Raw genomic sequence first — 10,681 nt, 5'->3', positions numbered from 1 at the left:
CCGTACAAATGGCAGAACTCCTTGAACAACTCAGCCTCAAAGGCCAGGCCTTGGTCCGTCAGCACCTGCTCAGGATAACCATGGGGTCTACAGAAATACGCTTGGAACGTCTTTGCTGCTGTCTCTGCCGTCAGGTCTTTGACGGGGGCGACCACCAGGAAACGTGAGTAGTGATCCACCATGGTCAGAGCATAGGAGTACCCTGACCTGCTGGGGGACAGCTTGACATGGTCCAGGGCCATGATCTCCAGGGGTCGAGTCGTCTTGATGGGTTGTAGGGGTGCCTTCTGGCTGCTGAAGTCTTTTCTTTTTAGGCCACAGGGTCCACAGTCCCGGCACCACCTCTCAATGGAGCTGCGCATTCCCACCCAGTAGAATCGACACTTCAGCAGGGTCTCTAGCTTTTTCCAGCCAAAGTGCCCCGCCTGATCGTGGTAAGCTTCTAATACCATCTGGACGTCTGTCTTCGGGACCACTATCCGCCATACCATTTCATGGGTTTTTGGATTGATGTACCTCCGGCACAGCTTCTCACGGTACATAAACAGCCGGCTTCTCTCGTTCCACAGCTGCTTTGCTTGGAGAGACGCTTCTTTCTCCAGGGAGGCACCTTCTTGGGTTATCAGCTCCTTGATGCGGCTGACAACCGGGTCACTGTCCTGGGTCTCTTTCCAGCTGTGGTGAGGCAGGTGGTTTAACGTCTTTCCACGCTGCCTCCTGGAGGCTCGTTGCTCATGGATCATCCCATTCCGATGAAAGGCAGGTAGCTCAATCTCTTCCAGGTCATCCACCTCTTCTTCGGTGTCTGACTGGTGAGGCATCCTGGACAGGGCATCGGCGTTGGTGTTCTTGCGGCCCGCCCGGTATTTAATTGTAAATTGGTAATTTGACAGCCGAGCCATCCATCGTTGTTCCAGTGCCCCGAGCTTAGCTGTTTCAAGATGGGTCAAGGGGTTGTTATCAGTGAAGGCAGTGAACTTACTGGAGGCCAGGTAGTGCTTAAACCTTTCAGTGATGGCCCAGACCAAGGCCAGGAACTCCAACTTAAAGCTGCTATAGTTCTCTGGGTTCCTCTCAGTCGGGCGGAGGTTCCTGCTTGCGTATGCGATCACTTTCTCTTGGCCATTCTGCTTCTGACTTAGAACAGCGCCCAGCCCTTCGTTGCTGGCATCTGTATACAGCAGGAACGGTTGGCTGTAGTCAGGGTAGGCTAGGATCTCATCGCAAGTCAGGATCTCCTTCATCTCCTGAAACGACTCGGCTTGCTCCTTACCCCAGTGGAATGGGGGATTTCTGCCTTTGGGGGACTGTCCTACCAGGAGGTCTTGCAGAGAAGCTGCTTTCTTGGTGTAGTCTTTTACAAACCTCTGGTAGTATCCTACTAGTCCCAAGAACTGACGCACCACCTTGAGGTTCTTCGGCCACTTCTGGATGGCTGTGACCTTCTCCGCGTCTGGTGCTACCCCTTCTGGACTGACAATGTGCCCCAGGTACTGTACCTTTTTCTTGAGCAGGTGGCACTTTGAGGGCTTCAATTTCATCCCGTACCGGGACAGTGACTCAAATACCTCTGGCAGGTGTTTTAAGTGGTCCTCGTAGGTTCTGGAGTACACTATTACATCGTCCAGGTAAAGTAACACAGTCTCGAAGTTGCGGTGTCCCAGGCTGCACTCCATCAATCTCTGGAATGTTCCGGGGGCATTGCAGAGTCCAAACGGCATACTGTTGAACTCGCAGAGTCCCATCGGGGTGGTGAAGGCCGTCTTCTCCCGATCCTCCTCAGCCACAGCTACTTGCCAGTACCCACTAGTGAGGTCAATGGTGGAAAAGTAATTTGCAGACTTTAAGGCAGCTAGGGACTCGTCTATGCGTGGTAAAGGGTATGCATCTTTATGTGTAATGCGATTTACTTGACGGTAATCTACACACATTCTCATGCTCCCGTCCTTTTTCCTAACTAGCACTAGGGGAGCAGACCAGGGACTACAACTATCCCTTATTAATCCCGCCTTCCTCATGTCTTGCAACATTTCCTTTGCCTTTTGGTAGTGAGCTGGTGGTACAGGCCTGTAACGTTCTTTGATTGGGGGATGCTCGCCTGTGGGGATATGATGTTGAACCCCCTTAATCCTCCCGAAGTCAAGTGGATGTTTACTGAACACCTGCGAGTATTCTTGAACCACCCGGTGTACACCCTGTTTTTGATGGGCAGGAGTGGTGTCTGTCCCAACATGGAGCTGTTGACACCAATCCTCCACCTGGGTTGCAGGGTCATTATCCTCCACTTCATCTGGTGAGGTTAAGGACTCCGCCTTGTGAATGCAGTTGTTATTTACAGCATGTAATTTGGCAACAGTGGCATAACGGGGCAATCAATTAAGAAGACGGACGGGCACCCTCCCATTACGTACATCTACCACTCCCCTGGCGGTAAAGAGCGTGGGTCTGTGCTCGGAGCAAAGGGGTTCTACTACCGCCTGGTAGCTCTGTCTTCTAAGACCTATAGCAGCTCTACATCAGATGAGCATTTCACTCATTGGGGGGATGACAATGGGTATTGGGTCTGTCACCCGCACGTTACCGATTTCACCGTCTGTTAACCTTACTTGCTGTTGATACATCAGGACTCGGATCTCCTTCTGCAACGCCCTCCTCTGTCTTAGTCTGGCAGTGTCGGTGTTAGAACTCTCCTGTTAGTTTTTTTTTAGTTTGCTGGTCACATGACCATTTTTGCCTATTTAATCCGGCTCCGCCCTCCTGGTCTTGCTGGACTTCATTGTATTTACTACTCTTGAGCTAGCTTGGTGCTCTGTTGCCGTTCTCTGTTAGTTTTGCTAGGTCTTCTGACCTCTATGCTTTTTGTTGTGTGTTTGTCTTTGACTGCTACTATTTCTGCTAGGTGTCCAACTTATCCCAGTCCCTAGTTCTTGTAGGGATCCCTCCCTCACATCTATAGGTCTTCGTTCAGACTAGCCGAGGACTTTAGCGGGTCTGATCGCAGGATCAGGTTCCCCGTTACATCGTAGGGATCTAGTTTAGTTCTATTGTAGGGACAGTTCTTCTGTCTTTCCTTAGTCCCTGTAGCAGATCATAACAGTAAGTCCAGCCCTAAAAGAAAAAAAAAAAATTTTCTCTAAGGAAAGACCTCCAGTTTTCCATCATGGTCTCGGTTCAAGATTTGGCTCAACGCTTGCAGGGACTCTCTCTGGAGGTGGCCAAGCTCCAACAACACGTGAGTAGCTGTTCTGGAGCACATTTTGTGGAACCAAAAGGTACGTCTGCCTGATTTATTTTTTGGCGAACAACAAGATTTTTTTTCTTTTAAAAATGCTTGTTTATTGTATTTTCGTTTGAGACCCGGATCCTCTGGTGATGAATCACAGCGCATAGGGTTCATAATGTCACTTTTGCGCAAAGATCCTCAGGGATGGGCATTCTCTCTCCAACCTAGTGATCCGTGCTTTAGATCAGTGGATAGTTTTTTTTTCTGCTTTGGGTTTGTTGAATGATGATCCTGATCGTGTCTCATCTGCTGAGTCTGAATTGAGACGTTTGAGGCAGGGATCAGGTAATGTGGAAAAATATTGTTCTCACTTCCGTCGGTGGTCTGCCCAGGTGGGGTGGAACGATTCAGCTTTGAAAAGCTTGTTTCTTGCAGGGCTAGGTGAAAGGGTTAAGGATTTACTGATTGCTTATCCCACACCTGGAAACTTGCAGGAGGCAATGCAATTAGCTATACGGGTGGACAGGAGACTGCGTGCAAGGGTTAATGAGCGCAAATCCTCTGCTATATCAGCTCCGAGTCTTGAGAGGGTCTGTGCTGACAATGGAGAGCCGATGGAGATTGGGACGATGGCACCCCGCTCTCAGGAAAAAGATCGCAGGCTTTCTGAAGGCTTGTGCTTCTATTGCGGAAATTCTGGTCATTTTATTAAGAACTGTGTGCTTTGTTTGAAGAAAGAAAAAAAAATGGTCAGTTATGCCCGTATTGCCTGTTTAAATTCTAAGGGAGTATTCCTATCTGCCACTACTGCTGCTCAGGATGAATTAATTGAATTTCGGGTATTTGTGGATTGTGGTTCTACTCTGAATGTGATTGATGGGGGATTCTTGGAAAAACTTAGATTAGAACCTAAAACTTTGTCATCCCCTATTGCTGTGGTTTCTGTTGATGGCTCTCCCTTGAAGAGTGTTACTCATAAGGTCTGTGAATTTCCCCTCACTATTAATGGTATTCACCAAGAAAATTTGGATTTGGTGGTATTGGATAATTTGCCTTCTCCAGTAATATTGGGGTTACCCTGGTTAAAATTGCACAATCCTGTACTGGATTGGTCTACCAATGAAATTAAGTCCTGGAGCCCTAAGTGTTATGACAAGTGTTGTAACGGACGTATTGCTGCTGTGGATAAAGGGGAATTGCCTGTACCTATTCAGGATTTTTGGAGAGTTTTTTCTGAGGAGGAGTCACAAATTTTGCCTCCCCATAGAGACTATGATTGTACCATTGAATTTGTCCCTGGCGCGACTCTTCCTAAGAGTCGTTTATTTAATCTTACTATTCCTGAAAGAAAGGCTTTGGAAGAATACATACAGACAAGCTTGGCCGCCGGTCACATTAGGCCTTCCAAGTCTCCTGTGGCTGTTGGATTTTTTTTTGTAAAAAAAAAAGATGGCGGTTTACGTCCTTGTCTGGACTTTCGTGAGATTAATAAAATTACTGTACGCAATCCTTACCCACTGCCATTGATTCCTGATTTATTTAACCAGTTAGTGGGGGCCAAGTGGTTCTCTAAAATTGATCTCCGGGGGGCATACAATTTGTTGCGCATGAAGGAGGGTGATGAATGGAAGACTGCTTTTAACACTCCTGTGGGTCATTTTGAGAATCTGGTTATGCCTTTTGGTCTTACCAATGCTCCAGCATTTTTTCAGAATCTTATTAATGACATCCTTAGACCTTTAATCGGCAAAAATGTGGTTGTGTATTTGGATGACATTCTGATTTATTCGCCTGATCTGGAGTCTCATTGGCGGAGCGTACGTGAGGTATTACAGTTATTAATGGACAATTCGCTTTTTGCTAAGCTGGAGAAATGTGAGTTCGCTGTACAGAGAATTAGTTTTTTGGGCTACATTATCTCCAGTGAAGGTTTTGAGATGGACCCGGTTAAAGTTCAAGCTGTGCAGGAATGGCCTAGGCCTATTGGTTTGAAATCGATACAGAGGTTTTTGGGTTTCGCCAATTATTACAGAAAATTCATAAAAAAAATTTCTATTATTGTCAAACCGCTGACCGATCTCACCAGGAAAGGTGCTAATGCTGTTCAGTGGACTTCTGAGGCCATTGAAGCTTTTGTGTTTCTAAAGGAGAGGTTCACCTCTGCTCCCATCCTTATGCAGCCTGATGTGACTAAGCCGTTTTTGGTTGAGGTTGATGCTTCTTCGGTGGGGGTCGGTGCGGTGTTGTCTCAGGAAAACAAGGATGGAGTACATCCCTGTGCCTTTTTTTCAAAAAAATTTTCTGAGACTGAACTTAATTACGATATTGGTAATCGGGAATTGCTGGCGATTAAACTCGCATTTGAACACTGGCGTCACCTCTTGGAAGGTGCTGAATTTCCCATTCACGTTTTCACTGATCATAAAAATCTGATCTATCTTGATGCTGCCCGTCAGGCTAGGTGGGCACTTTTTTTCTCACGGTTTAATTTTTCCGTTACTTACATCCTGGGTACCAAGAATGTTAAAGCGGATGCTTTGTCTCGCAGCTTTTCTTCCATGGTCGGTGTTGAGGAGGAAAAGGAGAGCATTTTACAAGAAGGTGTTGTGATTGCTGCTTTGGACTCCGTTTTGGAGGATGAGATTCTTAAAGCTCAGGAGAATGCCCCATCTAACACTCCCCATGGGAGGTTGTTTGTGCCTAGGACCTTTAGGAGAGATTTGTTTGTTGAGTGTCATGAGTCTCGGTTGGCAGGTCATCCAGGAATTTCTGAGACCAAGAGACTTGTGGGTCGCAGTTTTTGGTGGCCTGGATGGCAGAAGGAAGTCATTAAGTGGGTGCGCCAATGTACTGTGTGTGCTAGATCCAAGTCTTCGCATGCTCCTGCTGCGGGGTTGCTTTGCCCTCTGGAGGTTCCTAGTGCACCTTGGACACATCTGGCTATGGACTTTATTACTGACCTTCCCCCCTCTGAAGGTTTCACGGTCATCTGGGTGGTCGTGGACCGTTTTAGCAAGATGTGTCACTTGGTTCCCTTCATCAAACTGCCTTGCGCTAAGACACTCGCTAAGGCCTTTGTCAAGGAAATTGTCAGACTACATGGTGTTCCTACTGACATTGTTTCTGATAGGGGACCTCAGTTCGTGGCTCGTTTTTGGCGTGCCTTTTGTGACAGGTTGGGAGTTCATTTGTCGTTTTCATCTGGATATCATCCTGAGTCTAATGGCCAGACAGAAAGGAAGAACCAGGATGTTGAGCAGTTCTTGCGTTGTTTTGTGGCAGACAATCAAGAGGGGTGGTCTGAGTTTCTGCCACTTGCTGAATTTGCTCTTAACAACCATACATCCTCTTCTGCTGGGTGTTCGCCTTTTTTTTGTTGTTCTGGGAGACATCCGTCTTTTGGGTCATTCTCCAAATTGGTTTCGGCTGTGCCTGAGGAGGAGAGTTTTTCCGGTGATTTGGAGAGAGTTTGGACGGATGTGCGTGGTAATCTTCAGGCGGCTAACAAAAAATCTAAGAGGTACTTTGATAGGAAACGGCAAGAGGTTTTGTTTGCTGTTGGTGACATGGTTTGGTTGTCCTCTAAGAATCTGCGATTGAGGATTCCTTCTAAAAAATTGGGTCCCAAGTTCGTAGGGCCCTTTAAGGTGCTTCAGATAGTTAACCAATCTGCTGTTAGGTTGGAGGTTCCTATGTCCTGGAAGATTAACCCGGTGTTTCATGTTTCTCTGTTGAAAAAAGCTGATGTGTCTGATGGTGACGCCTCTGCCACTGTTCCTCCGGTGGTGGAGGACGGGGAATATGAAATTTCCCGCATCCTAAATTCTAGACGGTATAGAGGGAGTTTACAGTATCTCGTCGCTTGGAAGGGTTTCGGACCTGAGGATAACTCATGGGTGAGGGCGGATGATGTTTCTGCTTCCAGACTTGTCAGAGCGTTTCACAGGAGGTTTCCTGGTAAGCCTGGGCCTAGGGGATCCGGAGGATCCTCTTAGAAGAGGGGGTACTGTTAGAACTCTCCTGTTAGGTTTTTTTTAGTTTGCTGGTCACATGACCATTTTTGCCTATTTAATCCGGCTCCGCCCTCCTGGTCTTGCTGGACTTCATTGTATTTACTACTCTTGAGCTAGCTTGGTGCTCTGTTGCCGTTCTCTGTTAGTTTTGCTAGGTCTTCTGACCTCTATGCTTTTTGTTGTGTGTTTGTCTTTGACTGCTACTATTTCTGCTAGGAGGTGTCCAACTTATCCCAGTCCCTAGTTCTTGTAGGGATCCCTCCCTCACATCTATAGGTCTTCGTTCAAACTAGCCGAGGACATTAGCGGATCTGATCGCAGGATCAGGTTCCCCGTTACATCGTAGGGATCTAGTTTAGTTCTATTGTAGGGACAGTTCTCCTGTCTTTCCTTAGTCCCTGTAGCAGATCATAACAGTCGGCTATCTGTTGGAGCAAGAACACAACTTCTCCCAAACAGTTACCAACAATGTTAGTGCCTAGTACCATATACGGATTGGTGTCATCAGGATTAGTCTCTACTACAATTAGCCCCTGGTCCTTCAGCTCCACTCTCCCCACCTTTACAGTCACATTCTTAACCCCGATTAGGTTAAGGGAGAGTCCGTTTGAGGCATAAACAGAAAGATTTGGAGCTGGCGGATGTAGGTCGTCCATGGACCAGAACCTCTTGTAGAGGACGTCAGGCATGATGGTTACCTGAGATCCTGTGTCCAGCAGGGCGTGCGTCGGGATCCCGTCCACTACAATGGACAGGAAAGGTCTTCCTCCGATGAACTTGTTGTACCAGTCTGATGGGCCTGGTGAGTTTACTCCTGGGTGTCAGCCCTCGGCCCCAGGGTTTTCTCGTTTAAATGACAATTCTGAGCGGTGTGTCCGGTCTTGCGGCAGCGGTAGCAGGTAGGGTCCTTCGGCGGACGGCGCTGGTCACTGGTCCTCGTAGAGGGTGGTGTTGGCCTCCTCCTCCTTCGCATCCAGGGGACATCCTTAGGACTATCGGCTAACAGGATTTTCACTCCTTCCTCGGGCTCTGTCTGCAGCTGCAGAGCACTCAGCACAGTGGTCAGGGTTTTGCTCAGCTGCCGCACTTCAGAGCGCAGACTGTCCAGTTCTCTAGGGGACGTTGCTGGAACCTTGGCTTCAGCAGCCACTGGGGAAAAGGTGGGTGTAGCAGGTACTGGGGTAGCCCCACCCTGGTAACATTGGATCGCATTTGTTTCCAGGGGCTGCAGTCCTTTTATAGCCATGTCTTTAAGATTATCAAAGGTGGCATCTGGATGGTCCAGGGACCACCAACGCACAGTCCTGCTCTCCTCTGGTCCTTGAGCATTTTGTTCTCATTTTCTATGCTGGTTGGACTAACCTGTTTCAGAGCCCGCAGGGCCCCCTGTAGACGTCAGGCGTAGTCCCGAACATTGTCCTCCGGTTGTTGGGAACAGTTGTAGAACCTCATCTGGAGGTCCGCCTCAGTAAGATCCTCAAAGACAATCTGTAGCTTTTGAAATATTGCGGACACTGACTCCTGGTCTGCGGCCGACCATGTTTCCACTTCCCGTTCCGCAGCACCAGTCAGTTGTCCCAATACAACAGCAGCTGTTTGCTTGCCTGTCATAGAGTACATATCTAAGATACTGCATATCTTCTGTTTGAATCCAGACAGGGTATCTGGTTTGCCGTTGTACTGGGGGAGCCACTTTGCTCCAGGAATGTACAGTAAAGTTATGGGAATGACAGGAGTTACAGGCGCTGCTGGTGGAGCGGCCACCTCGGCCTGCCCCGTGTCTGGCGCGGGTTGAACATCAGGGACGTTGGCCGGTATCCCGGCGTTGCGCTGTTCGTCGGACTTCTGGCGCCCCCCTAGCTAACCGTGGCCTACCTTCTAGTTTTTCTTCCAGTATGCCGCAGCTCCGCAGGTGACGGTCGTCTTCAGGACCTTGCATCTCTTGCGTCCTACGTCAGAGCGTTCAGCGACGCTCCTTACAGGACCTGGCGCTTCCCAGTTTGACGTCGAGGCGTGGGGCGTGTCCAGGGCTTCGCGCTCTTTTGCAGGTACGCCCCTCAGTTTCCCGCGGTTACGCCCTTCTTTTCGCTCGGTGGCCCAACAATGGCGGCAATCTTCACCACAGTTAAAACACACAGTTTCTGATTAAAGGCGCACAGTACCCGGTGGCAACGGGCATAACACTTCGTCGTTGCAGCGGGCACGCGAATCTGTTCGTGACGCCAGGAAAGAGATGACTAGCCCAGGGGATGGGGATGACTCGAGTACCCGGGCCTTTAGCCGGGCCTTAGGGATGTCGCGGTGGTCAGCTCCCGGGCCCGTACCCTGGGGTCGCTCTTTAAAAAGGGATAATAAGTTTCTTAGTTTTATAACAGTTCGTGACGCCACCTGTGGCTTCTGGTGAGAATCACCAGCGCTGCGCAGTCCACTGAGGCCGATGATAAGGCAGCTTGATGGTATAGCTCCCCACAGGTGGAGCTTGGCCTCAGGGCAGCGTACGGAAAGGGGAATGCAGGACAGGCGAGACCCAGCCGGGTCAGAGCAAGAACAGGGACAGACACGATAGTCACTTCAGTACCTTTTACTGATGAAAATTCAGGCACGTCCCGGAGCACTGTAGGGTGAAGGGTGCTTGTCAGGATCCTCCCCAATGAGTGGGTGTAGGGCCTCCTGTTACTTGCCTCTGCGTAGTAAGTTTCTGACCTGCCTGGAGCTAGGCCTAACTTTGTCTCTGTCCTGCGCTGGCTGACTTTGTGGTAGGGCCTTTTCTTGGAGTACACACTCCTCAGCTTGCAGGCCTATGTGTCTCCCGGCTCTGTTACGTATCAGCACTTTAGCGATCCTGGGACTTGTAGTTCTCCAGGGATTCCGGTTATGCCTTACTGGGTCATAGAGATCCCGGTAAGCTTCGGACCCGGTGTCCGGTATATACTTCGGGGTGAGCTAGTTAAGCTCCTCTGCCCCCTATGTACTTACTCTCCACTCGCCTTCGGCCTACTCGGGCCCTCACTAGGCTATACACACTAACGGCAGCTTGCTGCGCTTCACCGATCTTATGGCGCCGGCACACCTAAAGCTCACTATTCTGAGCTACAACACAACTGAGCTCGACTCTGTATTCAGATGGATACTAACTGAACTCTCCAGAGGAACTGCAGAATCACTGAGCTCCACTGCAGACTGACCTGTTTCTGTGTCTCACTCTGCAGGAACTGAACTGCCTGGCTCCACCTTCCCTATTTATCTCCCTAACGGGCTCCCTCTGCTGGTCTGAGGTGGAAGGTGGAGATGTGTGAATGTTTATGGGGGCCTCTTGTGGAGGAATCCATCAATGCACTCTTCCAGGATCTGTGATACCAAGCGCAGCTGGGCGTCACAGAGACGCATAGTGGGTATTGGAATTTCTTGAAATCCCATCCACTATGCTGTAACATCTGGCCGCTGC

Source organism: Phyllobates terribilis, unplaced genomic scaffold (assembly GCF_046119375.1).
Source record: "Phyllobates terribilis strain yellow unplaced genomic scaffold, ASM4611937v1 Scaffold_2__4_contigs__length_985480577, whole genome shotgun sequence".
Classification (NCBI taxonomy): Eukaryota; Metazoa; Chordata; class Amphibia; order Anura; family Dendrobatidae; genus Phyllobates; species Phyllobates terribilis.
The sequence above is the reverse complement of the archived record's forward strand: the minus strand, read 5'-3'. Positions refer to the sequence as shown.